Raw genomic sequence first — 6,418 nt, 5'->3', positions numbered from 1 at the left:
CTTCAGTCTTCATGTAGCTGATTCGATCTTTCTAATAATCGAGCCATTCGATATATCATTGCTCATTCGATTTATGTTTGTCATTCTAGCCATATTGTTTATTCAATGGTTTAGTGAGATTAATAAAGAAATATAATTATTGTGTAAATATCAAGTTTTCTTATTTTAATTTAATTAAAAATACGAATTATAACACATCATTAGTTCAATATTCATTTCAATTAATTTGCATTTTATCGTTGCAAAATTTACTTTAATATTCAAAAAATGTATTACGTAGTTCAATATATTTGCATGACATTTATGAATAAATAGTTTTTGCATAATACCAAGCTAGTGCATGTGAAATCAAACAAGGCAATACCATCCATTAAATTTTACAGAGTGAAGTGTTGAATATAATTTCTCCATCTTTCGTATACAGAGCAATAAGTAAGTAAATATCGATTATTCGTATAATGCGTAATTAGATTATTATTCAAATATTTCTTGTCAGGTTCGTATTTCGTGGAAATTTTATTTTCAGTCAAATATGCACTTTCGTAATTTAAAAATTGAGCTACATTTTTGTATAGAAAGTGATACGTTTAACTTTCACAGGTAAATGTTTCTAAATTGAAACGAACCGTCGATCAAAAAATATTTTAATTCACATATGTAATTTAACCATATTTAAGATAAAGAGAATTTATTTTTAATTTAAAAAAAAAATAATATAAAATTATAATTTATTTTAATTTATGATATATTGTCTTCTTATTTCGTTAGTATCTTTTTAATTCTATTATACTTTCTAATATAAAATAATGTTTAATAATATTTTGAGGTTAACCATATTTTCAGTTATTTCCAATTATTCAGTGCATAGTTCTTACGATGAATGTTTATATTTATTTGAAATAATAACATATTTTGATAATTATTTATTCATTATGTATTTAAAAAAAATATTTTTTAAAATCATTAAATATAAGATTATTAACAAACAATCAAAATTTCAATCTGACTAATATCATTATCAAACAATATTCCATAATCAATATGGTATTGATTGACTTATTATTATTTATAAATATTAATAAATATTAAATACTGTTATAATATGTAACATAATTATAGTAAAATTATTGTGTTACATTAATATAATATTATTTTTAAATACATAATATGAAAGTATGAAATTAGTATGAAATTAATCGTTATTACTGACTATTCAATTTTAATATTTTTCAATTTTCAAGAAAATATAATAGTAAAAATTCCACTACTTTCAATATACATTTTCCATAACAAATTGATTAATAAATTCGCGAAATTAAACTATCGTCAAATTTTCCGAATCTTTATTAACGACAAAATAAAACCGTGATTCCTCCCCAATAAACAAAACTTTCAACCGAGAACTCGAACTGACCATCAATAATCAAACTAACCCTCTCAATTGAAGCACGTACCTACCCCAAACCGAGAACCTAGATCCACCCTCGGCAAATCTGATTTCTCAAATAAATCTCAATAAATCATTTCGTTACGCTTTCAATCGTGATTGCATAACACCGCTTAACCCAGTTTCAGGATCGTTTTAAGTCTCCGAATCCGGGGAGATCGAATCAGGAAATCGAAGTTTCTACGCGTTTGAGTGACCCAGGAGGCGGATCGATCCGTTTCGAAAGACGATCACCGGGCAAAGAGCCCGGTAACCTCGGTTGACCGAGCATAGGGACAGAGGTCATCGTGGTCGATCTCCGTGGACCGAATTGCGGAGGAATGTCGCGTGGTTCCGCTACAAAATGCATTACCTCCGGGATCTTCCCGTGTCCAGCTGTATGTATTCCACGAAACCGGATCTCCCTTGCCCCGCGCCACGTAAAAGCTCGTCCTTGACAAATTAACTTATTGACGCCATTGTTCTCCATCACTCGTCCTTTGTCTTAACTGAAATGAGTGAAATTAGATTGGTTAGATTAGTTTTTTAGATGTTCGAGTGATCAATCATAGATATTGAATAATATATCATAGAATTGTTTATTTTCTTACGATTTGTTTTCTTCTAGATAGTTTTCTTCTTTCAAGAGATGAAATTTTGGCGAAAATTGGATTAATTTTGTTAAAAGGAATGAAATCTAAATCTTTTTATTGTTTTCATTGAAATTTCATTGAAATTTTATTGGAAATGTTTCAAAAAATTTGTTTCCTTTCCTGTTTTTGTCTGATATTTTTTCGTTTATAGCATTCAGATTTCATACAAAATTTTATGCAAAATTCTTTTTATTTTCTTTCATATCGTCAAAATTAATTCCACGTGTCGATTCTTCTTTATAGTTCTTTCATCCAAAATCAATATCTCGTAATTTGAAAATATACAAAACGAAAATAAATCATAAAGCATAATCCATTTAAATCTCTCACATCGTGGAAAATCCAAAGTAATTTTCGAAAATCGTGCATCGATCATGACAAACGAGTAGGATTGGAAAGGGTATGGAACAAAAATATTCTTCGGATAGTAGGAGCAAATATACTGGGAAATGGATCGAGAGAGAGAAAGGGGTGGCGAATTCATCAAACCATCGGCACGAGTTGCATCGGTTTCATCGATCAGGGGGCTGAATACGCGACTTGCTTTCATCGTTTTAGAGATCTTCGATTACTTTGTACGCTGTGTCTGAAAATAGCCTTTTACACCCCGTATCGATCGATTAAATCGAGGGACAAATGAAATTTCGGTATCGAGGCGTAATTGGGGCGTGAATCAATGAATTCACGGAACGAAAGGATTAACTGATGATGGAAAACGATGGGGAAAATTTAAGTGAATTTTTAATTTCAACATTGTTTCCTTAGATTGTTGGTTAGGCGAAATCGATATTGATGTTAATGTTGACGAGAATTTATCTTTTTTAAAAACTTATCTTTGTATATTTTAATGAAATATTTATTTCAAAATCTTAGTTACAAATATATCATTATTAAAATATATATTTGAAATACTATTTTCGATTAGAATTTAAAAAAAAAATTTATTTACGATATTCTTTATTAGATAAAGAAATGAAATTTTTAATTTTTCGTAATTATCTATTTTGAAAATCTATTTTTCTCGATATTGTCAATCATTATGATTAATTCTCGTGCAATTAACAAGATTTTATCATGACGCAAGCAATAAGTCTGTCAAGATTTTCCCATAATTTCGCAATAATTGCATCCCATCCGGAAATAATTGACTGTCCAGATACTTTACAACGATAGTGCATATACGAGATCCCTATCATCGATCTATTTCCGAATTGGATCGTGGATCCCCGTGGCATCGTCATGAATTCTATGAGGGGAACGGAGGATTTCGGTTAATCGGTTGGGGATCCAACGAGAGGGGTTCCAACCCCCATCTACCATCTCGTGGGGGCCACGAAATGGTTTTGAAACGTGGCCAAGGCCTTAAGTCACCTCGAATCGAGTGGATGCCCTGGTGGACGTGGCCCACCGAACAGTTCCATCCGATTATCATGATTCCGGCTTAACGTCTTCTCGGTATTTTGCACAAATCCAGTTGGAAAACTTTTATTTTACGCCACCACCTGAAAAATGATATGTTTTCGCCCGAATTCTTTTCGAAAATCGGATTAAAAACTAGGAAAAGGCTTTTCGTCTCATTTGAATAAAAGTGATAAATTGTTTGTCCTCGAGAGTTAATAGTTTTAATGGAAATTTGCATATTCTGAATATATCCTGAATATTATGAATCTGTAAAAAATTCTTTAACGAAATTTAATAGAAATTATTTTAAAGAATTTTTTATTATTTATATTTGAGTTTTTGATAATCGTGAAATAAAAAAATACAGGAAATCTGAAAAAAATTAAAAGATCTTTAATATTTACAGATATATAATTATTAATATAAATTCACATTTTATTTCGATTATATTATTCTCAAATAATATTTTTCTTTTATTGCAAAATCTATTGATCTAAGAAATTTCCTTAATAATCACGATATTCTATTTAAAAAAAAAAAAACAATTATAGCTAAACTACAAACAAATTGCACAACGTCAAATAATATCAGAAAAATGATTGAAACTTACAAACAGATCAATCACTCACTTGTCATTGCAACTTGATTTTCGATACATCACTTCGTTACCCTAACTTTCCACCCCTCATAGTGTCGATATCAAAATTCGCAAATAGCGTGAATATGGCGGAGATGATTCCTTGTCGAAGTTGGACGAAACGATGACGGATCATCACGGATAATCACGTTTGTACAAGGCTAGAATAACGATGGAAAGGTGGGCGACACAAGCCCGTTAATTGGTAAAGTTTCGCGTTTACGGTGACTGCTTCGATCTGAACGCTGTTCCACTCACTTTTAATATAGTAACGGACAAAGGGCAGATATTAATAGCGGGGAAAAAGTTGATCGTTCCGGTGGGCCGCTTTGCAAATTGAATGTTTAAAGAGGAACTGGCTGGAAAAGTCTGTTAAGCGTCAATCAGATATTTTTATTTAAAGGCGAATATTTTGATAAATATGATTATTAAATATGATAATTATTACAAATAGAGAATTTACAATTCAGATTTTAAAAAGCAAAGTCGTAATATATACGAACATTTTATATGATATGTCAATAATTAAATACTTTTGATGAGACACGAAGATTCTAAATTAGAAAAATTCGTAACTCAATTAGCTCGTGCACAATTTTTAAATCTCATCCAAAATATTTCCACCATTCCAAAGAATCGTAGACACGCTCGACATACGTGGAATCGACTTATAAAAATGTCGATGTCGTCCTTTGCGAGCGAAGCCATTTTTACAGCACGTTTCCAGTTGGCGCCTCTCCAACCTCTCTTAACCCTCTTCCTTACACGTATCATTTCTCTAGACGTCCAAACGACGAAAAGAGATATTTCCCCGCCGCCATAAAGGAAAATTCCTAGATCAGAAAGGATGTTTCGCAATTTTGTTGGATCGTGTTTAGTACTTGAACTTTCGAACCTAAAATGAGAAATATTAAGACATTTTGACATTATTAAAATATTATTAATTGCACATAAAATATTTATAATATTAATTTATACGTTTTAAATTAATATTATAATAATGATTATAATGATTTTTTTATTGTCACATTGTCCATCTTATTTCTGAACTTCTACGTTTTCATTGTTCTAATTTCTTCCTTCAAAACTGATTTTATCAGAAGAAGATTTTATCAGAAAAATAAAAAAATCCCTAGAAATCGTCATTTCGATTCCGAACCAGAGTTTGCTAGTTCCTTAAAACAAATAAGATAACATCCTGCGGATGTTTTGTTCCGTTGGAGAATTGTTTACACAAGAAGAAGGAAACAAGACACGCGTTTGCGGTTCGGTACAAGTTCGAAACAAGTAGCTATGGCCACGAAAAGACATTTAATTGCCAAACTTCTGTGGCCCAGTTCCACCTTCTTCATTTTCTTCCCGCGTTTTCTCGACAGCGACTCGAATATTTCGTTTCGAGGGGACGATTCGTTGGCTGAAGATCGGAATCGACGAAGATGGATGGAAGATAGAGATGTTAATTGATGACGATCGTTGACCTACTTGGCGCCAGACCAATATCCTGTCCTTCAGGATGATAATGAAGTGAGTGGCGAGCGTAATCGAGCGCGATGGGCGAGAAATGGAACTAGAAAAGCAAAGTGAAGTTAGAATTAGCTAATGAATTTGATGTATATAGGATTGATCGACATAGATCTGGTTTTGCGGTTATTTAGAAACGTGGAATTTATTCCGTGCTCATCGTTCTATTTTTCATTAGGAATATTCTACTATATTCTATAAATTAATATTAGCTATAATTTAAATTAATTATAAGAAATTTTTTCATATTATTAATCAAATTAATACATAACAAAAATAATGAATTTTTTAACTTTGATTTATTTTGATTAATTTAATTTTGAAATTTTTTCAAAATTTAATATTTCATTAAAAGAAAATGGGAATAACCGAGCTCCAATTTTCCACAAACAAGAAAAAAGAAAATATCATCATTAGTACAAATTCGTTACCCTTATATGTATCCCATCAAAAGTGTCATCTTTCCAAAAATCATGAGCAATTTCTATTAAACTCGAGAGATTATACACCGGAAGCGTAACAGGGTTAACCAAAGCGGAAGAATCCTCGCGCATCTCTCTAGAAATATTATCCGGAACTGTTTAACGTGTTCCCACGTTCGCCGGAATGCACACACCACGTCGAAATAGAGGGTTGTTCGCTTCTGAAAGCAGTCCTTCACAGACTTTGAAAGGCCATTTTCGGCTCGACGAATAATTCAGCCGACTCGCGAGGCGAAAAGTGGTAGGTTATCTCCGGGTGTAACGGAATAACGATGCGGGGAGCTGTATGCAACCGTCT

The 6,418-nt window shown here is 31.8% G+C and overlaps 1 protein-coding gene across 4 annotated transcripts in view; it reads left to right on the top strand.

Annotated features, from left to right (window-relative positions):
• LOC102672479 (proteoglycan Cow) overlaps window positions 1–6,418 on the top strand; it is a 187,571-nt gene that overhangs the window by 105,254 nt on the left and 75,899 nt on the right. The window contains exon 1 of one of the 4 annotated variants that reach the window (XM_031508771.1): window positions 92–432. The exons of the other annotated variants lie outside the window; for them this stretch is intronic. The gene's annotated coding sequence lies outside the window, so the exon portion shown is untranslated. Of the gene's footprint in view, window positions 1–91; window positions 433–6,418 lie in introns of those variants that run through there. 4 annotated transcript variants of the gene reach the window in all.

The sequence above is a fragment of the Apis dorsata genome, unplaced genomic scaffold, assembly GCF_000469605.1.
Source record: "Apis dorsata unplaced genomic scaffold, Apis dorsata 1.3 scaffold_99, whole genome shotgun sequence".
NCBI classification, from domain to species: domain Eukaryota; kingdom Metazoa; phylum Arthropoda; class Insecta; order Hymenoptera; family Apidae; genus Apis; species Apis dorsata.
This window is presented reverse-complemented; position numbering and strand designations above follow the sequence as displayed.